Source organism: Cetorhinus maximus, chromosome 7 (genome assembly GCF_964194155.1).
Source record: "Cetorhinus maximus chromosome 7, sCetMax3.hap1.1, whole genome shotgun sequence".
Classification (NCBI taxonomy): domain Eukaryota; kingdom Metazoa; phylum Chordata; class Chondrichthyes; order Lamniformes; family Cetorhinidae; genus Cetorhinus; species Cetorhinus maximus.
Window position 1 is genome coordinate 33,092,204 of NC_135885.1, and position 25,860 is coordinate 33,118,063.

A 25,860-nucleotide genomic window follows, 5' to 3' on the forward strand; every position below is an offset into this window, starting at 1 on the left:
AGGAAGTAAAATAGAGAGAAAGAAAGATGGGATCATGAAAGAGATAAAAGAGAAAAAAAAAGTAGAAATACACATTTAAAAAAATTCTCCAACAATAATTAAATTCCGAAGGAATAGGAATCCACACTTCTAAAATAACATTTTCAGAGCGAGAGAGATTTTTTTGGCAGGAAGAAAGAATTGTCACGTCATTAAAAAATCCACTTACACCTGAACGCAGTAGTCCTAATTTTTCCTGGTGTGCTTATTGGGTATGGGGTAGCTAAGTAGAGTGTCTTCAGAGCCCCATGGATTTCAATGAAGAATCTCTTAGCGATGTACCAGTGTGTACCAGCTTGTACAAGAGAGGGCAAATTGGTCAGCAACTTCCAAATTTTATGCTTAACTGAGCATGTACAAACTGCTGAATTTGCTGTCCAATTTACTCCATAATAAATTCGCACTGATAACACAAAAACCAAGTCTATCTTTCCAGTGTGAAAATTGCTCCCATAAATTGCCCAAAAGGTTCCTTTGACGTTCATGGAGGACATGACCTAAAATTGAGTTTTAGCATGAAAGTTGACCACACAAAATAAAATTCAGTTGTTGAACTAAGTGCTGGAAAAAGCTACTAGTTTACACAAGTGAAGGAACCATCATCCAAGCTTTTGACCATTGAGTTTCTCAGATAATTTGACGATAAAAGCTTCTAAGCTAAAGGCCATGAACTAATTAAAGCCATGAAACATCCACAGCACTAGGAAGATTTCGATTTAAGCCACAGACATTTCTTACTAGCTCAAGATCCCATTACTCATAGCTCAGACCTCAGGCAGAACACCTAATGGAACATAAATATATCACCTTTCCCTATTTGGGTGAAAAAAAGCTCTCAAGAAATGCAAGATCAGTAGAGTCTGGTAGGGGCAGGGGAGGCTGAGATGTGGTCATAAAAACAGTAGACAAAGTCTTGCTTGGGAACAAAGCAGTGCTCCAGTGACTCAATGTCAGCACAAGACTCCACATTTATCAGGTTTGATTGGAAGAACTTGGTTTTGGTGGGGGGGTGGTGGTGGGGGGGGGTGGTTGTGATGAAGATGGGGCACACTAGCTTCATCCTGATTGGTGAGCTTTACATGAATATAAGGAAACCTCCCTCTAAAATTAAGATATAAAAATAGAGGATTCTGAACCTTCAGATTTATTAATGCTAGACAATCGACAATCGGCAATTGACAGTAACTACACAGTCTGTTGTAATCTTTTTAAGAAAGATATATCTATGTTTTTGTAGAAGTAACAATCTTCGTCAGGTCACTTGGATTCTTTCTGTTTACTAGCAGATGCAGGAAGAAGTCTTAAGACAAGTAGTAAAGCACCAAGATCAGAAAAAAAGCAAGTGTGAAGGCAGCTCAGATATCATCATTCACACAAGGTAGGTTCAAGTGAAATGGCCCATTTAGTCAACATGTGCATCCCAGAGAGAAAAGACTCAACCAGGCCACTTGTGCTATAGGGCTGTGTAAGTGCTGAATGTTAATCAAACACAGACTTGAGCTATATAATAGATTGGCTATTCAAATCTGTTAGCTTGTGACCAAGGGATTACCTGAAAGTAACTCAACAATTCATAACTTCAGACTGTGGTCAGTACCACAGCTAACGTTGCTTTACAGTGATAAACTGAACTGCCAGTGTAACATTTTCTTTACTTATATGGCTTGGTACATCAGTTCAACTGCTGAATAGCTCTGGTTAGACTTCTGCATGCCTATTAAGTATTTGTATGGCCAACTTTAATACGAAGCTGAAATTTGTGGCCAATGAATAGTGTATAATGAATACATGATTTGTGGCCTGGCATCCTCCTTTTGATTTAGCAAGAAAGTTGATTCATGCAGCCACCTTGAGGATAACCTGACCAAGGGTTAGTAAATTAAATTGATTTTGATCTGAGCTGCATTGAATGTGAAACAGTTTGGTGAGCTAAGTTGGGTTTCATTCATCTCCAAACCTACGATGGGAGGTAAAACCCCCGAGCAAATCTTTTCAGTAAGGGGTTAAAGGAGGAAATTAAGGACAGGTCTGATTCCTCTGCAAATACTTGTCGTAATATTGAAATCCAAATTTCTTACATTACCCTCACAACTATCAAGTCAATTCTTTAAGCAGATAGTTGAAAATCCAAGATCTTCCTCAGGAAGAACATGCCACACCAGGTTGTCTTTCTTTTTGGATTCCATTGAGGTTTCCTCATGCAGTGGGACAGGGTGTCTTGCATATGCAGTTAAGATGTCAAAGAAAGAGACTGCATTGGCAATTTAATTTCTGCTTGTGCAATTGCCATAGCACCCAATTAAAAAATATCTTCATAGTGGTACATTATTTGCCAGGACTGGCAGAAATAGGACCCCAATAATTTTAAAGGCTGGTTTCCTTATCCTTCTTTGCCCTGTAACCAGCACATTTTTGTTGACCCTACAGACATTCTTCCTCAACAGCAGCATTGCATTTCAAATTTCTGGTGCACTTAGTAGGTGTCATAGCTGTGTTACCAATGGCATAGATGCTTACCTATTTTATACAAATGTCTCAATCCCAGGAACTTGGGTACAATCAAAGACACAGGGGCTCACTGGGTGCAAGCCCCACTCTGTCGTGCATATGGTAACGGAGTAACACTCGTGGGTTTCAGGCCTATTAATATTTATACCAGTTTAAAAAGAAAATCAAATTGTGCAGTTGACAAAAATGGTCTACTTAATTTCCATGTTCACCCTCAACAATTCCATATACTTCAATTAAGTCTTTTTTAAATTTCCATAAGATTTACCATTTAAACATGTTATAATTAGCATACAAATGAGGGCATAACATGTGACTTTAAAATTAAGTCAAAAGTGTGACTGCATGCCCTGATCCAAATTATCCTCTACTTGACTTCACCAGAAGCCTACATTTAGGCCTGGATTTTACATGCCCTCACTGGGCGTGTTTTCAAGAGCAGGGGGGCATGTAAAATAGGGCAGGAACCCACCCTATCACCTTCTCGCACACCCCTGAGCTCACCCCCATAACATAGCAGGTAAATGAGCGCTGAAATCGACTGCCCACCTGCCATATTTAAATAAATAATCAAGGGTCAATTGAGCTTGTTAACAAGCCAATTGACCCTGATAATGCATTGCCCACACCATAACATGGTTACTGTGGGCAATCAGGTGGGAGTGGGCAGGGTGTTTTTCTAAAAAGGTTTAAAGGACAAGGAAGGAAGGGATGGTACTATCTTTAGGGTGGCTCCCATTGTGCATCAGGGGCAGTCCCCCCATAACATAATACCCCCTCTTGTTTCCTACCTGCCTGTTTGCCAAACTCACCACCCTCCCTCCTAAACTGGCCGAAGCCTCCCTGCCCAATACCCTGGACTTGCTTTACTCCCAGATCCATTGGGTCCTCTTCTTGGGACTGGTTGCAGTCCTGGCAGCACCCACTACTCTTAGTGCTTTCAGGACTGCTCCCAAGGGTGGGACTTCTTCCCCAGTGAGGGGCAGATGTCCCACTGGCAGACAATTCAGCCTGCCTGCAGTGCATTATGGCTCTGGGGTGGGCTTTCCACTGACTATTTCTTCCGTGGGGGGTTGCAGCCCTTGGTCTTGACACCCTTTGTGAAATTTAGCAATCCTGCTTAACTGTGGTGATTAAGTTTGCAATTGACTTTCTGTATGTAAAGGGCAGAGTTCCAGAAAAACACTAAATAATTATACTGCAAGAGTTTTGCAGGCAGTAGGAGTACTGTCAAGAGGCCATTAGTCCTTCAGCAGCATAAGACTGGCTGGTACTTGAGATAAATCACCACATTTATACTAAACACACAAGCTGATGCAGCTGTGTGCTTCATTCTTGGCAGCAATCCAAAAAGATCTGCACAAAATGCTATTGGCAAAGATGCAGATAGTATCATCTCAGCACTCTTACAGGCTTCTGGATTTAATATGGCATGCAACGACTTTAGATCATAACCTCTGCCTCCATCTTGTTCCTATGGTTTCTTCCGGGTTTTTTTTTGCTGGCTTGTTTCTTTCTTTATCCCTTCATGTTGCATTCAGATGGGCTTCTATATAACCATTCATCTCTCATCTGGACACAACCTTTGTCTCTTTACAATACCCATTACCACTGATTTTTGCATCATGAAATATTTTAATTAATCTCTCCTGACCTCCACTCTATCACAGACCTTCTCTTTTGTTCTTCCTTCCCCCTCACTCCTTCCGCTGGCTTAAAAACTCTTACATTTCTTCCTTCAGTTCTGATGAAAGGTCATCGATTTGAAACATTAACTTTCTCTCCACTGACCTGCTTATATTTTCAGCAACTTTTGTTTTTTTGAGATTTCCAGCATCTGCAGTATTTTGCTTAATTGAATCAAAAGATTGAATTTAAAAAATGAGCACGTGACTTGGTCTAATTTTAAATGTAACTCCCAATTATGCCCTTACAAGAAATTCCACCCCTCATTTATAATTCTATTGGCATTCAGACAATATCTGTAATCAGATGACATTCATTCTGCTGTATATATTCTTAATTAATCTCACCATAAATTAGTTTTAAAGATAGCGAAAGCCACTTAAAGCAATATATTTTCATTTCTTAGCTACTTAGCAAAGATCACAAAACAAACACTTGCATTTATTTGGCACCCTTAATAATTTCAAGAAATTTCATAATGCTTTTCAGCAAGCAAAGTACTTCATGAAGTGTACTCATTGTTGTGATGTAGGAAACACAACTGACAACCTGTTTTTGCGATGTTAACTGATAGATAATTATTGGCCAGGGGATAAGCCCACTGCTTTACTTTGAAAAAGTGCCATGGGATCTTTTACATACACATTGCAGAACAGAGCCTTGCTTTAACATCTCACCTGAAGACAGTACAGTCCTTCCTCAGCATTATCCTAGCTTTTGTGCTCTGGTTGCTAGAGTAGGACAGGAACCCACGACCTACTAACTCAGAGGCAGGAGTGTTACTCACTGAACCACAATTGAGTGAGTAAGGTGCTCCCTAAAGTGGAATTACCACTGCTACTACATAAAATACATTGGAACTCTAACCCCATAATCACCAAAAAGTGTACAGTTAAATTGCATCTAGTACTCACAAATCATTTTTTCACAATTTCTAGATCTATCTTTGAAAGAATAATTCTGAACTTTACAACCTTAGCACTAATTAATTTTATGGTACTAACTCCTACTCTTCCTGTGAGCCTCCTCCGTAGATTTCTGAAAGGTTTGAAGAGCTACAGTACTTATTTGAATGGGTTAGGCTGATTCATAATAATTTTTTTTCCTCAGAAAGTCAGGTTGTTTATATTTTATTTTCCATTCACGCCCCATTGAGATACTAGACGTAAATTATTTTGCGTGGCACAGAATTTTTAAACATTAGAAGGACCTCGACCCAACCTACTTAGCATCCCAGAAACCTCCAGCAGCTTGTTGTTCACTTAACAAAATCCCGTGGCAGCAACGGCAGCTTACGAGCAGTCGGAATGTAAGGATTCTACATAACTATCCTTTCAACTAATGTATTTTGGCGTTCGTATTTAAGATTCCCTTCGTTTTATTTTCTCGTTTTTTAAGTGCTAACCAAGTGAAATGATGTTTACCCTGTAGAAATCCGTGATGCCGCCTGACATCACTAAAAACAGGCAAGAAGCTTGTGTTTTCCACGTGAAAGTAGTCTCGTCAAGTTGATTTCCTTTTTATTCCAAAAAATAGCCCACACTTCCCCAAGCGGTGTGTTAAAGCTTTAATTATTTTTTAAAGAAATTATTTAAATGGTTACATCATGTTAACCGGCTTTGCTGTTTAAAAGAAGGTGCAAATTAATTTCAGCTTTCTAAAGTGTGCAGCTACAACCTAAAGTAATATTATTTTCCCCAAGGTGTTTTTGTTTTAGGTCTTCGTGGCTGATTTGGTAGCACTCTCATCTCTGAGTCAGAAGGTGGTGGGTTCAAGTCTCACTCCAGGACTTAAACACAAAAAGCAAGACACACACACTATGGTGCAGTACTGAGGGGGTGCTGCAGTGTTGGAGGTGCTGTCTTTTAGATATGACATTAAACTGAGGCCCAATGCCCGCTCGTGGACATAAAAGATCCCATGGAACTATTTCAAAGATGAACAGGGGAATCCTGCCCAGTGCCCTGACCAATATTCATCCCTCTATCAACATTACAAAAGCAAAATACTGTGGATGCTGGAAATCTGAATTAAAAACAAAACATGCTGGAAATACTTATCAAGTCAGCAGTATTTGTGGATAAAGAAAAGTTCTAATGAAAGGTCATCAACCTGAAATGTTAACTCAGTTTCTCTTGCCTCAGATCCTGAGTATTTCCAGCATTTTCTGTTTTTATATCACAAACAGATTATCTGGACAATGTCACAATGCTGTTTGGAGGAGTTGTCATGTGCAAATTGGCTGCCGTGTTTCCTACATCACAACAGTGACTACACATCAAGAGTACTTAATTGGCTGTGAAGTGCTTTGAGACATGTGGTCATGAGATGTGCCATATAAAACGCAATTTTTCTTTTACTTAAACAATATTTTTGTCATCCTTAAATCTCGAATGCTGTCTGGTGTTTATGTTTGTAGCACAAGTTATTCATGGTAGGGATTTTGACCACCTTGGTACCTCAACCATTGCTTTCCTATAAATCTAATGGAAAGCCACTCTATCTTGTAGTCATATCTCAATAAACCATTAAAAAGAATACCTGAGACTTCCGTACGAATGTACAGTAAAAATAATTATTGTAGGCAGTACATTTTCTTTTTCTGCAATACTATAAAGTGTAAAATTTATTAACCATAATATCCAAGTGTTTTATATAAGGCTCTATGGTATGGAGTTGAGGAAAACAGCATTGTTGCTTATGTCCCATAAATCCATGACAATTAATGAAAATTAAGATTCCAGCTACAAACTTGTGTGAAGCGCAGAATATTCCCATACATGAATGGATTTTAAAATAAAAATATTTTATTTACCCCCCCCTCCTTTCTTTGTCCTGAAGCGGTTGACTTATTCCTGGGGGAATGTTCTGATAATGTTGATTGTCTTGAGTATTTTTTCCCCCAAGTGCCCATTATTTATTTCCACTTTTTAATTATTTGCTTTATAACTATTATGAGTTTTCTGTTTTTCACTTATTGTTCTGGGCAAGAGATGGTGTTACAGGAATTCTGAAGGCATTCTTTCAGAGATGGTGAATATAATCATTGTGCAAAGTCATTTGAATAGTACTATGATGAAAGCAGAATTTTTTGATGCATCACGTGGGAAAATATTTCTTCATTCATTGTCTTCTCAAGTTTAGTTAAACAGGCTATATATAAATTAAACATTGGCTTTAAAAGTCTCTGGTAAATGCAATTATTTATCCTCGTGACAGTGTAATAGCCAATAAACAGAACTGTCCTGATTCATCTGCATGTTCTATCAGACAAGTTGTCTTTGTGACTGCAGTTGAATTGTTTGACTATGCAAGTCAGTGAGGATGCAGAATCCTTATTTTAGGTGATAATTGAATTAGTGGTTCCCTGACAAATGATAGTTGATCTGTAAATTTCAGCTCCTATACAACAGATATTATGAATAACTTTAATTGCTAATCGTTGACATCTGAGTCTTGATGAAGCAGAAAAATTATTTAGCCCTGAAATTCCTGGGTTGGAAGAGGGTGGAAATCACCTGTGCTTCAGAAATTTGAGGCAGACCCTTCCAGGCTGCAACACCACAAGCACCATGTCATAAATTCTATCAGGGCTCAGGACAGGCTGAAGAAGCACCCATCCTCTTACTGCTCCAGATATTCATTAGGACAGAATGACATTATCTGTCCTGGCTTTCACCTTCGCACTTGCCCCACTAGTTGTACTCCACTATATATCAAGTACCAGGACTGTTCATCAGGTGGACTAACCAAAGCTAAAAATCACTTATAAATCAAACGCTGTGCCTCTTGTCATAAGCTTAGCTGTAAAATTTGGTTAGTGGATGGAAATGTAGCATCTTGTTCAGGAACATAAAACCATTTGGCTGAGCACGCTAGAAGCGAATTTCCATTTATCTGCCATCACCCAACGGAAACATTGGAAAAATGATGTAAATATTTACTTGTGAAGCACTTTCTACTATATTAAAGGTGTTAGATTAATGCAGGTTGTTGTTGATGCATCAGTCTCAAGTTTTCACCTGATAACTGCAAAGAAGGGTCTGTGATTTTTGTGAACCCTTTCAAATAAGGGCACAACATTAGTCATTGTTGATTGTCCCTTGATTCGATGATGATGTCTGCTTACGGTTACGAGTTTCTGCCATGTGTTGTCATGTGACTAAACAGGCCGATTCTTGACCTACAGATCTTTGGGCATGTGGAGCAGGATATATGTGGGACCGAGTGCAGGATTTGCTTCCTTTTCTTTCCTTCACTGCTGCCGCTCGGTCTTATCATTAACATGTTGTGACTCAAAGCATGATGCAACTTGATGGATTAGTTGTCACCATTTTGAATGATTGGTAACAAGCTCCTCCCAGTCATTAATGTCAATGCTGCCACACGTCAAGGAGAGCTTCAGAGCGTGAAGTGTCTTTGAAGCATTTTCTTTGTCCTCCCCTGGAACATTTTCCATTTGAGAGATGAGAAAAGAGAACCTGGTAGAGGAGAGGCTTTTCAGCCATCCAGACACCGTGTTTGATCCATCGTAGTTGATTTTGCAGATGTTTGCCTAAATGCTTGTGGAGCTAGTTTCAAGAAGGACACTGGCATTTGTTCAATGGACGTCCCATTGAATCCGGAGGATGCGGCACAGGCATTGTTGATGGAGTTTCTCTAATGCTCTTATACGTTGCTGATGCACAGTCCAAGTCTCACTGCAGTGCAGGGGTGTGAAAACAAAGGAATTATGTACAAGCATCGCACTATACTAGATATCAAGAGGTTTTGTCTTTATGCGGAGAGTTGTCAACACTTGGACCAAGGCACATGCTTGAATAGTGAGTACAATTTGCTAGCTGTTTAATAAGGAGCTAGACATGTTCCTTGCCCTGGTTTAAGTCACTGTTTACAAAAGGTAATTGGGAAGTAGAAATGTACTTCATGGTTACTATGATGCTTTGGGATTCTTTTTGTTTGCTTTTGAGGCTCGGAGAGAAGTTTTCCAGATTTTTTATTTCTCCACGAAGTGGCTTAGGGTTTTCTCCAACTTTCTTTTGCATTTTCCAAGAGATTATAGAGTAAAGGTTTGTCTTGGGGGTACAGAATGAAGCAGGTGGTGTTGAATGGGCTGCTTGATATGCTCCCTGAATGATATTCAGTTCCGTTGACTTGTAGAACTGTATATCAAGCGTGTGGATAACAGGGGTCTGATGTCATACTGCCTGTTTAATGCTGCAGACACGACAAAAATATTAGAGTTCACTAGGAGTTGTGATGCCTACTGCATTATAAGTGTCTGGGACAGGCTTAATGGACCAGCAGTCTTTTGCTGCCTTCTTCTTACATGTTTATACGCATCTTTCTAAATCAGCTATATTTATATAGCAGGAGAAAAGTTTGACAGGTCAGACTTTTGATGCATGGGAAGAATTGGCTACAAAGGTCAGCACCTGATTTCCCGGGAAGCCCTGGGAGACCTATGGCCTGGAACTTGAGAGCACTGGAGGAGAGAGAGAAAAATATATTTATCAGTTCACTGAAAGGGACAAAAGCAGTTGGAGGTGTCAGTATTCTGCATGGCATGATGATTTACAAAACCATTGCATTAGGTTTTGAATTCTGCCTCCCTGCCTACCCTGTTAGAGGAATTTATATATGTGTACACTTCCTACCCAAAATAGCATAATCAAAGGCATTAATTTCAAACATGCAAACTTAACAACATCACTTGCTGCAGATACAGTTATATCTTAATTAATCTGCGTAAAATATTTTTCAGATTTTGCTTCACATTTAAATTTATTGCGTGAATAGGTCTCGATGTTGAATCATGCCTGCATCACAATTGATCCCAGTGCTGCAGGCCTTCCACCTGCCTATTGAGAACAGCGCAGAAAATTATTGGACCAGCCTTATTTGTTTAATACTGGTAAGCTGTAGGAACCAATCACAGTGCTATAGCAGCCTGCTCATCTCTCAAAGCACCAATATTTCTGTCCTTGTAAAAGTGTTCTGGAACAGCACAATATTGCCCTGGAGTTTGCAGTCAGCGATGGAGCAAGGAGAGTCATTGCTGACCACGATGTACATCTTACTGAAATTTTATCTTCATTGCTGTGCAATGGTGTAGCAACTGTGTGCAGCATTCTTTACTGGGCATTCCCAGTGGTGATGTCATCAGGCTGTCCAAGCAGCTAGTCATGTTAAGGAGGTTTTCAGACACAGACAGGAACTAAAAGCATTAAAATAAAACCACCTTTACATAGACCAAATTAAAGATTGGAACATACACATGGGATGAAGATAGAAGCTAACATTCTGAAAACTGTTTAATAAATGAAAACAATTAGCTTAAAGCTCTAATTAATTAATCATTTAACAGTACTCTAGGATTAACAAATTATTTTTTTCAAGGCCAGTCCTGTTGTTCACCTAATTTTCAATCACATCATCAGTTACATCTGATTAAAAAAGGTGCACATTTTTTGGGGGTTTCAAACGGTGATGTGGGAGGAGGAGGGTTGAAATTCTCATTGACTTCAGTGACTACAGGCCCTGAGGGTGTCACTTTGCAGCCTGGATCAGAGCCTTGAGTGACAATTTCTGCACAAACCTGTGTATGCCTGACATCCTGAAATTGTGATAGGTTTCAGTCGGGGGAGGGGAAGGGGGAGTGGGGGAAGAGGGGAAGGGGAAGTGGGGGAGGAGGGGAAGGGGGAGTGGGGGAGGAGGGGAAGGGGGAGTGGGGGAGGAGGGGTAGGGGGAGTAGGGGAGGAGGGGTAGGGGGAGTAGGGGAGGAGGGGAAGGGGGAGGAGGGGAAGGGGGAGGAGGGGAGGAGGGGAAGGGGGAGGAGGGGAGGAGGGGAAGGGGAGGAGGGGAAGGGGGAGTAGGGGAGGAGGGGAAGGGGGAGGAGGGGAAGGGGAGGAGGGGGAGTAGGGGAGGAGGGGGAGGAGGGGAAGGGGGAGTGGGGGAGGAGGGGAAGGGGGAGGAGGGGAAGGGGGAGTGGGGGAGGAGGGGAAGGGGGAGGAGGGGAAGGGGAGGAGGGGGAGTAGGGGAGGAGGGGAAGGGGAGGAGGGGGAGTAGGGGAGGAGGGGAAGGGGGAGGAGGGGGAGGAGGGGAAGGGGGAGTGGGGGAGGAGGGGAAGGGGGAGGAGGGGAAGGGGGAGGAGGGGATGGGGGGGGAGGAGGGGATGGGGGGGAGGAGGGGATGGGGGGGAGGGGAGGGGAGGTGGTAATGATGGTAAACGCTGACAGATCGTCAACAACCCTTCTTGCAAAACCAGACCATTATGAAAGTTTTCTTATGTGCATTCTTCCTGTCAATTATGCGCCATCTAATTCAGATTCATTTCACACAGCGAGGACAGAGAGCCAAATCTAAAAAAACAAAGTGCAAATTCTCCAATAATAGAACACCCTTTAAACTGTAAAGGTCACAGGCATGGAATGGTAACTCTGTTTTTCCCTTCACATGCTGCCAGACCTGCTGAGCGTTTCCAGCATTTTCTGTTTGTATTTTAGATTTTCAGCATCCTCCATGTTTTTGCTTTTGTACGAGTGTTTTACTCACTGCCATATCTCCTCCAGGAAGTCCCATCTTAAAAGAGGTTCTGCTCCTCACTCTGACATAGTTTCCCTTTTGCCTCTTCAACGTGTTTACCTTCATTGCTTTCTATTTCCCTTCCTGTGTTTCATCAGATATTCATGAAAACACCCTTCACATCCACATCTCTGGGCACCACACTTTAGGAAGGATGTGAAGGCGTTAGAGAAGGTGGAGGAAAGATTCATGAGAAATGGTTCCAAAGATGAGGAACTTCAGTTACATAGATTAAAAAAGCTGGAACTCTTCTCCTTGGAGAAGGGAAGGTTGAGAGGAGATTTGATAGAGTTATTCAAAATCATGAGAGGTCTCGACAGAGTAGAAAGGGAAAAACTGTTCCCATTGGTGAAAGGATCAAGAACCAAAGGGCACAGGTTTAAGGTAATTGGTAAAAGAATCAATGACAACATGAGAAAAAACAACAGTGAGTAGTTAGAATATGAAACGCACTTTCTGTGAGTGGCTGGAGGCAGGGCCAATTGAGACTTCCAAAAGGCTATGGCTTGGTGCGCCCCGAACCTCCACAGTGGAGGTGGAGGCAACCTGCTGACTGTGACACCCTGTCTGTGATGACTTTGGCCGGCATCCTCTGGAGGGCCGAGACTTGGAGAGCTCTGGTCTTCTGTGTGGCAGTGGCACCCTCCTCCACCTGTGAAGCTGGATCTGCAGAGGTCACAGGAAGAATGGAGTCAGATGGGCTGGTGACTCCCAGAGTCACCTGGGTGGAAGGCCCCGGAGCATGCACCTGCTGATGATCCTCCCTATGGGTGTCTGAGGGCCCCTGGCTGACTCCGTGAATGGAAGGGGTAGCTGGAGTGAGATTAAGCTGCCCAGCACCACTTGCGCGTACACACTGTTGGAGGCCAACTCTGGCATCAGCGATGGAGTTAGGCCTGGTGCAGGAGTGATGTCCTGGACCAATGTCTCCATGGCGGCTGCCATCCTGCCAGTGTTGACCCTCGGTGCATTGCAGTGCCAACGCTATCACCTCAGCCTGAAGACGGATGGACTCCTCCATCGTGCTTTGCTATCTGAGGAGTGCAGCGGACATCCCTTTCTGTTGTTCCCTAGCTTGCTTTTGCAGCTCCAGCAACTATGACATGACTGAGTCCAGAGGTTCGTCATCTGACTCGGACTCAGCAACGTTCTGGCCTCCAGAAGCCCTCCAAGTGCCAGGGACCTAGGAAGTCCCTGCCTCTGCCTGCTGTGGATCAGAAAGTGCGATGTGCTCACCAGACTGTGATCCCAAGGCTACTTTAAAGCTTGGTCCCACCGAGGTGTGTGTCTCTGCGCTGGTGGAAGGTGTGGGTGAGTGCTGTGATAGGACTTCAGGGAGGGTGCCTTCAGATTCCTCTTCAGAGGTTTCTTTGGAGCTTGCTTGGAGGCTCTGGGTCATGTACTCCGTCTGCTGCTCCCCAGATGTGCCTGCGAAAGCAAGGGGAGATAATTAGTGCACAGCAGTGGCCTGTGAAAGAGGTCACATCACTCACAGCATGGTTGTCTGATGGATGTTGCAATGCTGGATCCTCACTTGGTAGAACAGCGCTGACCTCACCGTCAGCACAGGACCAGTCCCAGTCATCACCGACCAGCTGGATGGCTCTGTTTTCCAATTCTGTGAGAACTTTGAATTCCGGCATCCCTCCACCTGTCTGCGACCTTTCTCTCCTGTTATGAGCCAGTTTGTCCTGCAGGGATAGAGATGGGGAGAGTGTATCAGGACGCCTGCCAGGTCAGATAATAAGTATGCCTAGCCTGTGCGGGTGGTGAGTGGTCCGTCCCATGGACGGGATAAGGACAATGACGGTGTGTGTGAAAATGTGAATAATGATGTCCCTTGCACTGGCAGTGAGTGAGGGCCCTGTGGATGTGTGATGGGTTTGAAAGTGTGTGAGTTGGGAGTGATGAGAAGAGTGACTTACCCTGACAGAACGGAGGAAATCATTCATCCTTTTGCGGCACTGTGTTGCTGTCCACCTCTGCAGGGAATTCGCGCTGACCACTGCTGCCACTGCCTTCCAAGCCAGGTTGGTGACATTGCTAGCCATCCTGCGGCCAGAGCTGGGGTAGAGCCCATCCCGGTGGGCCTCTACGATATCCATCATTGAAGCAGGGAGCTGCAGTGTTTTTGCCTTTGCTCGCCATGTGTCCCAGGCAGTGGTGGTGAGCTGGTGACGATGAGTGCTTTGCTGGCGGCCGGCGTGATGCAACAGCGGGGTGATGACGAGTGGGCGAATGAGAGTCCACCTGCCCTGGAAACGGTGTGTTTTGCAGGAGTAAATATATGATGAGGTGGGCTCGGGAAGATATGGCATGAAAACTCGCCATTTTCATTGACCGGTAGGACTCCATTTTACCCACCCATAGTGCAATTCTGGGAAAATTCAGCCCATAAACACATATAGACACATCCCACTATTAATCTATTTTACAATAAATTCCAATGATATTGTGAGAATTATTATATCTTCCTGACAGACTTGATGGGCCAAATGCAACCATTCAATGATTCTATTCTATGATTTCTTTCTTAGTAACTATCTGTGGCTCTGACTTATTCCGCATGGATTCCAATTGACATTCCATCAGTATTGTTTCATTTCCACCGACGATTACAGATATTACTTAGATATGCAGAATTCCTCATAATGTTCTCGCTGCATTCTGAGATCTAGATGTAAAGCCATGCACCGCCACATGTATGCCCTTGGTCTTTCTCTGCAGCAGCACTAACTCACTCTGCTGTATGCTGGTTGGACTGGCTGAGAAATGATTGCTGAGACATTGGTATGTCTGAACAGTAACTGGTTTATTAGATATAACAGAACTATGTACAAATATACATGACTAGTTGTTTGCCATGTATTCACGATACTGTCCAACCTTTCCCTTTTTGAACCTGAATAATCCTGTCCTTAGCAAAGGCCTCCACTTCATCTGCTTATCCCCCACCTTAATGAATTTCAAGATTGGCAAGATGCTGAACTCTTCTTCTGTTGCCTTTGTCTCTGCACCCTTTGTCTTTGGCTATGAGTCTTCTCCCCGCACAGTGGAACCTTTTTGCCATCTCCAGTATTCTCCCTCCACCTGGACCCCTTCTTCTGGCCATTTACCCTCTCAAGATCATTTCACTGAGAACTACCAGTGTGATATTGGCCTTTTCAATTTCTCCGCTCCCTTCACTCACTGTAACCTATCTCCCTCTGAACTTGTAGCATTCTCAGATTCAACCCTAACATTGTAATCAAATTTGCCTACAAGGGTGGTGCTGCTGTTGTCTAACGTACTAACCTCTACCTATTAGATGTCAAACATCAACTCTCTGTCACTTGCTCCTGCCTCCCCCGTGTAGAACCTTTTGTCTACTTATTCTGGTTCAGACATGAGAATTACAGGAAATAATGGCATACACTCAAACTTCTGGATTAATTAGCCAGCTTTATTAGGCTCACTCAAAATATATCAAAACACAAACCATACTCTACTATGAATTACTTAGCACTAACAATAAATTGTTTGAAACATAAAGCAAACAAAAATACCCATTATCACCCAAGAATGGTCAACTCACATTATTTGTAGCTCTCCAATGACTGACCATGTCACTCCTTTCGTATGGTTGCAACACCAAAGTTTCTTTAATAGCTTCTCTTATACTTTAATTCTAGGGAGGGACAAGATATTAAACTGACAATGGCTTACAGTCCAATTAGTATTTGTTTTAAGCCAAAGTACCCCATCATATGTTGATCCCTTTGTTTGAAAAAGCACATCCTGGCAGTGTCAATCATCTTTAAACTTCCTTTAATAATTTTCCATCATTTGGGGTGTGTTTGGGGATGGTTCCTTACTCTCCAATATTCAACTAGATTTGACTATGTTGTTATTCTTTCAAACGAGTTTGTGTCTTTAGCCTGCCAGTTAATGTTAATGTATTATCAAAACTCATTAATTCTCAAGGCATTTTCCTTCATTTCAAATGCAGATGTTTCATCTCTGAACTGACTTTGTTCAATTTGATAGCGTTGTCTGGGAGGATACAATTACTACAGAATACAACAGTTCAGCAAGTTTTAACACAGATTAAACTGTCCTTGGCTTTAAGGAATGATGGTGATTTGGTCAAGCTTTAGCATGAAGTTAATTTTTAGGAAAACTATTACTGTCTTACATCAGTATGACCCAACACCGAACATCAAACTATTGTTCCCAGGACTGTTACTGACCTTATCTCCTCTGGAGATCTTCCCTTTGCAGCCTCCAACCTGATAGTACCCCCACCCTGAACAGCCTGCTTCTACCTCTTTCCTAAAATCCACAAACAGGACTAACCTGGTAGATCCTTCGTTTCCACCTGTTCCAGCTCTACTGAACTGATTTATTCTTCAAATTTACATTTTTACTTTCCTTGCCTAGATCTGTCTCCTCCAACATCTGTGATTTTTCCAATGCCCTCCAACAGCTTACCAGTACCCAGTTTCCTAGGCTTAACTATCTCCCTTTCACTATAGCGTTTAACCCCTCTACACCTCCATCCCCACCGGGACAGTCTCTGGACTCTCTGCTTTTTCCTTGAATGAAGGCTCAGTCAGGCTCCATCCATCATTATCACCCTCCTCCAACTGGCTGAACTTGTTCTCACATTTAACAACTTCTTCTTCTTCAACTGCACTTACTTCCTCAAAATAAAAGGTATTGCTGTGGGTACCGTCATGAGTTCCCAAGCTGGAAAATTTCATTGACTTTGCTTCCATTTTCTACCCTTCTTTTGCCTTCACATGATCTATGTGACTCTTCCCTTTTCTTCTTTGACTTCCCTTTCTCTGTTTCTGGGGATAGGCTATCAATTAATATTCACCGTAAGCTCAGACTTCCTGCTGAAGGTAGTTTTCACAGAGCAGCCTGCATCTCTGAAGTATCTGTTTGGATGGTGCAACCTACCATTTTAGGGCTTCAAAGATGTCTTCCCTGTTATGGCACAGTGGATGGTAAATGCTGAGCTGCTCAAATCCCAGAGGGAAATTGAAACAGCTGCCACACCTGTTTTGCAATTTGTATTTTATTTTGAGATGCGTACCTTGAATTCAGTAGGAAAAAGTTGACCCAGTCTTAGAGGTTTTTTTCATAAAACCAAATTAAACATTTATTAATAAAAGAAAATATTTTAAGCACATACATAGGTCTACAAATTATTACTGTCATAACTCCTAAATTCCCTAATTAATCTGTCCCAGTTACACCTCCATTAAGGCAACAGTTAAAACAAATATAAGTTTAACAGACCCAGGCAAAGCACACAATACCCTGGACAGTGATATTCAAAGTGAGTTTTCTTAGCTTCGGTTCCTGTAGACAGCAACTCGATGCATAGCGGCTGGAGGCTTTTCACACTTGTGTTAGATCTAGAATGCCTTCTTTCCTTACACATAACCTCATCTCCTTTATACATGTTTCTCCCTTTTAATGCAAATTCCATTGTTCCCATATGTTTTTGCAACTTTAATTTTCCCATAATATAAATTCTTTCATAGTACTAATTTTATCAGTAACCTTTGGGAAAAATAAACATACTGTTTGGCTTAGCTTCTTATGGCTAGGTGTAACATCTTACCATCTCTTTGAAATTCAGACTACTCTGGTTTATCTAAAAATGCAAATGTTCCTCATACCTCACATTCAAAAATTTCACTCATATTTACACATTTAGCATTTCAAACCTAGCTTCCCTTTTGATAACTCAAAAGCTCCAGAACTGCCATCTCCAATCCAATTAAATCCCCCCCACACACACATCCACGCAGAGAAATGAATCCAAGCCCCTTTTCAGCAAATCACAAAAATATTATGAAAATTATTATATTTTCATGACATCCCTTTTCCTCAACCCAGAACTCCACCCCCCATCCCTCCCATTATGGCTGACAGGGCCCTCCACTGTGCCCATTCTATTTTACACACTTCCACTCTCACTCCTTCCCCTCTTGCCAAGAGCCATGATAGGGTTCCCCTTGTCCTTGCATTCCACCCCACCAGCCTCTGAATTTAATGGATCATTTCCGGCACCTCCAGCTTGAAGTCATCAGCAAACACATCTCCCACTCTCAGCATTCCAAAAGGGCCATTCCATCTGTGACATCCTGTCCACCTCTCAGTCACTCAACATCAATCCCTTTCCTAATCCCTTTGCTTATGTCCACATAAGCGCAGGAGATGCAACACCTGCCCTTCTACCTCCACCCTTCTCACTATCCAAGGCCCCAAGCACTCATTCCAGGTTGAAAAGTGATTTACTTATACTTCTTTCAATTTAGTAAACTGCATTCACAATGTGGTCTCCTCTACACTTTTGAGACCAAGCACAGAGGGTGACTGCTTTGCGGAACACATCCGTTCAGTTCGCAAGCATGACCCCAAGCTTTTGGTCACCAGTCATTTTAATTCTCCACCTTCCACTCTGACTTTTCTCTCCTGCTGCACTATTCTAATTAAGTTCAGCAGAAGCTCAAGGAACAAATCTCATCTTTTGACCGGGCACTTTTTAAAGCCTTTTAGACTCAACATTGAGTTCAACAATTTTAGATTGTTACCTCTTTCCCCCATTGTGTTTTGTTTTTGCTGGTTTGTTTTTTTGTTTCTTTCTTTCCTTTGCTTTCGGACAGCAGCTATTTGGGATCCTGCCATTCACACCTCCTCTAGACACATCTTTTCTTTCTTTATTTGACCCATTGCCACTCCCTTTGGCCTTGCACCATGAAACCTTTTGTCATTTAATCTCTCCTGCCTTCCACCCTATCACCAACCTTCCCTTTTGTTTCTTTTCTACCTCTTCTCACCCACCCGCCCACTTCCACTTGCTTTAAACCTATTACATTTCTCAGTTCTGATGAAAGGTCACAGATCTGAAATGTTAACTTTTTCTCTCAGATGCTTCCAGATCCGCTGTGTATTTCCAGAATTTTCTGTTTTTATTTTATCCTTTAAACTTCCCTGTGTGTATGAACTCATCCTGCTTTCTTAACCATCAATTAAAATCTTTGTAGCTTTAAAGGGATGCATAAAATGCAATGTCCTTATACAACAGTCCTTGTCATGAGCAGCACCATGGGTATTCACTATAATATATTTTAAAATGGGACATCAGTGTGTTCAGATATCACACTTTTTTGTCGATGAACAATCTGTACAAAAAAAGTGAGCCAGCAATTTAAAAGTGTATGCACTTGAAACTGATGAACACATTCCTGTCTACAAATTTCTCTGATCAAACCATTTAAACTCTGCTTAACCTCAATCTCTGTTTATAATACAGTATTCAGCCATTAGACTTTGTGGCCTTAATTTTTTTTAAAAACAATCATTCTCACCAGTAAGTGACCGGTGCATTGACTTCAAGAATGCAATGCCATTGTATCTTGGAGCAGTAAAGGGAAGCACGTTTAAACTTTAGAAGCAGTATAATATATCGTACATTACATGGTACAATGCTCTTGTTAAATAAGCAATGCCAGAGATGCAATAGTAACATTATTAAAAGAATGTGTTGAGATGACTCATTGCCTGTTGTGTGCCAGTCCCACCCTGAACTCCTGCCTAACCCACTTCAAGCTGATTCTGTCCACCTTTGACCCATTGGTAGTCTTGTAGGACAATTTTCAACACTGTATTCACTTTATACTGTATTTTCTGATTAATCCAGTAAAAGTATTTTCTCATCCTGAAAATTGCTCCATTGTCAGTTCTATAGACTGAGAAACTGGAAATAGGATGGAGGCGAGGTTATAGACAGGGGGGAAGTTGGGGAGTGATTTGTGGTACTCTGCCAATAAGTTACTATCACATAAGCCATGATCTTATTAAATGGCAGAGCAGGCTCGAGCGGGTGAAGGCCTACACCTGCTCCTTGTTCGTATGTAATCCCAAAATCACCTAATAAGCCAAATCACAAGTTCCATCCCAGCCTCCGTGCCCTTTGTGATATCAGACTCCAAGACCCCCACCACAATCATAGCCTTGTTAAACCCAATGATCCAAATTTTCTCTACCTTCCCTCCCCCCCACCAATGCCACTAAGCCCACTATACACTTACATGGAATACTAAACCTTGTCACTAGAGTGTAGCCAAGCTCCAGGAAACCCCTCCTTGTTTTGCCTAAACCCAGGACAATCACCCCTCCTTCCCCCTCACCACCCACCCCCTCAGTATTACTCCTCCAAATGTCTAATACTTACCAAAAGCCTGGGTCATCTGAAATTACCTGATATTAAAATGAGGTAAAATTGAGTAAGCGCTTATAATCTTCCAGGCCATGTATTTACAGTTTGTATGGAGAATGAGAGAGAATCATGAAATTTGACCCCAGAAAAAATAACCAAAATCATAGAATACCCAAGTAGAAAAAATGTAGTTTTGACTTTTTCAGTTACTAATAAGCCAACGTATATGGCTTCCACTGTTATAAAAGACTAGCATCTATATAATAAACTGAAAGTCTTGCGTTTACACATAGTTCTTGTCTACAAAACATTTCCTCCTTTGGTCAACTATAAGTATTTCTGTCTCTGCATTTATAATAGGAACTGCCTATGCAAACTTATCACGCTGTGATTATGCATCCTGCCGGTGTTGCGGTGACACTGTAGCATCCCAATTTTCTGTCTCCTGGATCCTGCTAATCATTCCTTCTTTGTCTTGGCTTCCATTTTTCTTTATACCTCTGTGAAGTCCCTTGGGATTTTATTTATGTTAAAGACGTTAATGAAATGCAAATAGTTATCTTGTTGTCCTGTGGAGAAACATCTATTGCTCCAACAAACTCTGCTTCTCAAATTGTTGTCAATTTGCTGTTTAACTATAAATTTATATATTTTACAAGGCAAGGACAGAATGGCTGACATTAAAATAGATGCTGAATTACACCTACCCATCCTGGTCTAATTATCCCCAGCCCTCTAAACCTGCTTCACCTGTCATAACTCCCCATGCGATTAGAAAACTCATCAAAATGCACATTCGGCATATACTTTTAATGTTTCTGATTTGGCCTTAGATTCATAGAACTATGTAACACGGCAAGAGGCCATCCAATCTATCAAGCCAGTGCCAGCTCTTTAAAAGAGTTCTTCAGTTAGCCCCAACTCTTACCCCAAAGCCCTGTAAATTTCTCCTTATCAAGTATATATCTAAATTTCTTTGAAAGTTAATATTGGAATTTGCTTCCACCACCCTTTCGGACAGTGCATTTCAGATCAAAATAAGTTGTTGCATCAAAAATCTTCTCATCTATCTGGCTTTTTTTGCCAATTGCCTGAAATATATGAGTGGAATTTAATGCCCTTCCCTGTGGCGGGTTTGGTGATGGGAGCTCTTATTTGGGCTGGAGGGTGGCAGGTGAACATACGTATATGTGAACATATGAACTAGGAGCAGGGATAGGCCATTCAGCCCCTTGAGCCTGCCGTGCCATTCAATAAGATCATGGCTGATCTGACTGTGGCCTCAAATCCACATTCCCTGCTCCCGGTAACCTTTGACTCCCTTGTTAGTCAGAAAATGTATCTATCTCTGCCTTAAAAATATTCAATGACTGCCTCCGCCGCTCTCTGGAGAAGAGAGTTCCAAAGACTCACGACCCGCCGAGAGAAAGAAAATTTCTCCGCATCTCCGTCTTAAATGGGAGACCCATTATTTTTAAACTGTGCCCCTAGTTCCAATCTCTCCGAGAAGGGGAAACATCCTTTCAACATCCACCCTGTCAAGTCCCTTCAGGATCACCTCTCATTCTTCTGAATGCCAATGAACACAAGCCCAGCCTGTCCAACCTTTCCTCATAAGATAACTACCCCACCCTAACCCCGTCCCACATATCAGTCGGGTGAACCTTCTCTGAACTGCTTCTAACACATTTACATCCTTTCTTAAATAAGGAGACCAAAATTGTACACAGTACTCCAGATGCAGTCTTACCGACGCCCTGTACAAGTGTAGCAAAACATCCCTACTTTTATATTCCATTCCCCTTGCAATAAATGAACATCCATTTGCCTTCCTAATCACTTGCTATACCTGCAAACTAACCTTTTGTGATTCATGCACCAGGACACCCAGATCCCTCTGTACCTTAGAGTTCTACAATCTCTCTCTGTGGGGAGAGCCCACCGCTGTTATATTAGTTGTAAAGAGGTAGGAACTAATTGTTATGCAAATGTATATTCAGGATGCCACATTTATGCAACGCTGCAGTCAGGTGCTGAACAATACTGTATTAGTCCACCACCCACATGGAGAACTGTAAGAAGTGCCCTTGATGAAGTATCAACATTTTGAGTCAAAGTGTGATCATTTCAATGGGAACCAGAAGACATAACAGGTGGCATCAAATGTCTGTGAGTAAAAATCCAAACACTTTAAACAGATTTAATGCTGGATTAGATTGGAAAAAAAAATCAACCTAAATTAGTGCCAGAGAGAGAAAAACTGAGTGAATCACGCAAAGATGAAATTGCTGCCACTGCAGCAATGAACACACAGCTACAGTCCAAAATGAATTGGAAAGCTGATGATGCCGTAGAGACGTTTGAAAAGTTCAAACAAAAGTGCGGACTGATATTTAGTAGCTTTCTAAATGGTACCAGTGAAGAGGAAAGGGTCAGCTACATCCTTTTGTGAGCAGGAGAGAAAGAATTAAGTTTGTTTAACAGCTGGGAGGTGAGTGAGGACGGCACTGAAACCCCAATCAAAAGTTTTGAAAAATTCAGCGCACATCTGCAGCCGAAGTAAAATCATTGGATCCATCGATATGAGTTTCAAAGCATGAGGCAACAACCAGGTGAGTCTGTTTATAATTTCTTAACAAAATTGAAAAATGCAGCCAGAAAAAGCAAATTCAAGGAAATGGATGAAAGGCCGACAGATCAGCTCAGCTCATATGGGCTCCGCATGCTCTGAAGATTGGAAAGGACAAGCTCACAATATCACAGGCTGTAGGCACTGCCAGAGCACCTGAAGCCATGAGTAGAAAGATGAATACACTAACTACCCAAGTGACTAATCTTCAGTTAAGTCAAGGTCAAGGCAGCAGGGTGAAACAGCAACAAAGGAATGCACACCAAATTGAGAAAGATGTACAAGAGCCGTAGATGACCATTAGTTCACAGAGAGAAGGAAATGTCCCACATGTGGATCAAACTGGCGAGCTTGTGGTAGGCCCAATCACTGGGAAAAGATGTGCAGAAGAAGGAAAAATAGATGGTAAACGACTCATCAGAAACAGAGCAACAGGGTGAATGAGAAAGAAAAGAAACCAAAACATCCTTACCCTGGAAGATAGCGATGATATTTGAGAACACCATAGATACAGAAACCATAAAACAGCATGAAATGGCTGGATGTGACTGTTCCCAAAGGAAACAAATTCACACAACCATTCAGATAAGGAAGAGGGTGAGAAATCAGCCCACAACCATAAATCTGAAGCTGAAGATTGATACCAGAACGCAGAGTAACATCAGCCCAGTCAGACTATACCAGAAGATACTGAAAATTTGAAAGAAAATGATTACCCAAGGAAAGATGCTCTGAAACCGAGTGATGTCGTGCTAAAGACATGCAGGGGAACTGAGATTTAACAGCTAAGAACAACCCAAATCAGAGAGACACACAAAGGAAAAGATGTTAACTGCATGCTCTACATCACTGAAACAGATGGTCATGCTGTCCTGGGGTTGAGCAAGTGTGACGAGCTACAGCTTATCTCAGGAAACTGTGAGATGGAGGAGGCAACACTGAGGGTTGAAAGTAGTGTGCGTATTGAAAAATGCCTCTGATCAGATGTAAGGAATATCTGATGAAAATGTATCCAGAGTATTTGGATGAGATGGTTGGCTGCTTTGAAAATTTTAATGTACGACATCACTATTGACCCAGCAATGAAACCAATGACTCATCCACCACCTAAAGCACCAATAGAACTAAAAGGAAAGCATGAAAGAGAGCTCCAAGAGGTGGAAGAAAAGAAAGTGGTCATCAAAGTCACAGAGCCTACAGATTGGATAAATTCCATCGTGGTGAGAGAGAAGCGAAATGGACAGCTAAGAATTTGCTTGGATCCTAAAGATCTTAATCAGACAATAAAAAAGAATCACTACCCTATTCCAACACTGGAAGAGATCACACCAGGGACAAAAGTTTTCAGCAAGCTTGATGCCAGAAATCGCCACTGGAACATGAATCTTGATGAGGAATCTTTGATATTGACAACATTAAACAACCTTTTGGTCGGTACAAATTCCTGTGTCTACCTTTTGACCTTAAAGTGAGCCCAGATGTGTTCCAGCAGAAACTAGAGGATACAGAGGAATGTAAAGGAGCAGTTGGCATAGCTGATGATATTGAGATCTATGATGTAGATGGAAAAGATCATGACAACCATCTACATGAAGCCATGAAGAGAACCAAGAAAGCTGGGATCAAGTTAAATGCAGACAAATGTATTGTGAAATGGTGAAACGCCAGTTCTTCGGAATGGTGTACACACCTGTTGTGATCCTTGGCCAGATCCGCAAGTTATTGGTGAGATCTGATTAGGAACCAAGAACGTTTTGTTTAAAGTTGACAAAGTTTGAGATTCAGGATATTTACTAATTGAATAAAGCAACATGATTCCAGGGGCTGAATCTTCCCCCCCGGTCGTGGGGGTTGTGCAGGGGCGGGCGCAAACCGGATTTTATGTGGGTGGGCCAATTAAGACCCGCCCAGCGTGACGCTCACCCTGAGGTGCCTCAGGGAGATCAGTTTGACATGTGTAAATTTAAATGAAGGGAAATAAAAACTTTTAAAACACGTCCCCTCATGTGACACTGTCACATGAGCTGGGACAGGTGAAAGAATTATTTTAAAAATTTTTATTGACTTTTAAAACATTTCATGAAACCTCATCCGGCCCATGGATGAGGTTTCATGAAAAATGCAAAGGTTGCCTGGGCTCTTCGCCTGCCCGCCAACCTTAAGGTTGGACAGGCAGCTCAGCTAATTGAATTAATTACTATTTAAATTGCCTTAATAGGACTTTGACAGTTTGGCGGGCACGCAGCCAACTCGGCTGTGCGCTTGCCGAACTGAAAATCTAAATGATGCGTGGTGACGTCAGGACGCCCGCCCCGTGTCATTTTACGTGTCGGCGAGCGGGCCACATCCCCGCTTGTCAACCGGAGAATTCTGCCCCATGGGTTTTGAAGAAACAAAATAAACTTTACAAGTTCAGAAAAATAAAATAATTTACAATATCTATCTTATACTCTAACACCCAGGATAGGTATGAGGTACGTGCGAATTAACAGGCAAATTGTGGTCAGACACACCACACCACAGAATAAATGACACATGCAACCAAACCCAATTCCATGGATTTCTCAACAACCCACTCAGACATTTGTCACATTGTGAGCCAACCAATCTCACTGAAACGCTGTCTCTCTCACAAGGATTTCCAATCTTCACCTTCGAAGACCTTGCCTTGGAATTCTCTCCAAAGTCATTGCAACTTGGATGGCTTCAACAGCAGCCCACCTTGCAATGTTTCAATCTCACCTTCTGAGATTCCGTTTCCCTGGATTTATGACTCTATACAAACACAACTTCAGCTTTTCAGCTATGCCAAGCAGAACACCGCTGCTCCAAAGGGGTATTTTTGCCTCAGTGTCCCGCAGCAGAGTCTCCAACCTTCAGCTGCCTTCTTGGATCCTCTGAGGGCTTACTCTGAGCCCTCTTCAACTACCAGGGCTTCTCCCAAGCCCATTTAATGTAAAATCTGCTCCCTGCAGTCCTTTTTTCTAATTGGAGACTGTTTCTCCTTTTCTTAATTCAACTGAGGCTGGTTCCTGTCCCCTGTCTCTTGTCCCTGTCTCTGGGATGCTTCTTAGGACCTCTTCCTGTCCCCCTCCCTTGTTTCTCTCCCTGGGGCACTTACTTGACTATGGTGCTCCGCACTGGTCACCTGACCTGGGTTTTCGCACTTTTTTTCCTATGCGCAGGCTACATGTCT

At 42.2% G+C, this 25,860-nt stretch overlaps 1 protein-coding gene across 1 annotated transcript in view; it reads left to right on the forward strand.

The window, feature by feature from the left end:
- Nucleotides 1–1,320: 1,320 nt before the first annotated feature.
- LOC144683107 (uncharacterized) overlaps nt 1,321–25,860 on the forward strand; it is a 41,932-nt gene continuing 17,392 nt past the window's right edge. The window contains exon 1 of the mRNA XM_078546124.1: nt 1,321–1,417. The gene's annotated coding sequence lies outside the window, so the exon portion shown is untranslated. The remainder of the gene's footprint in view (nt 1,418–25,860) is intronic.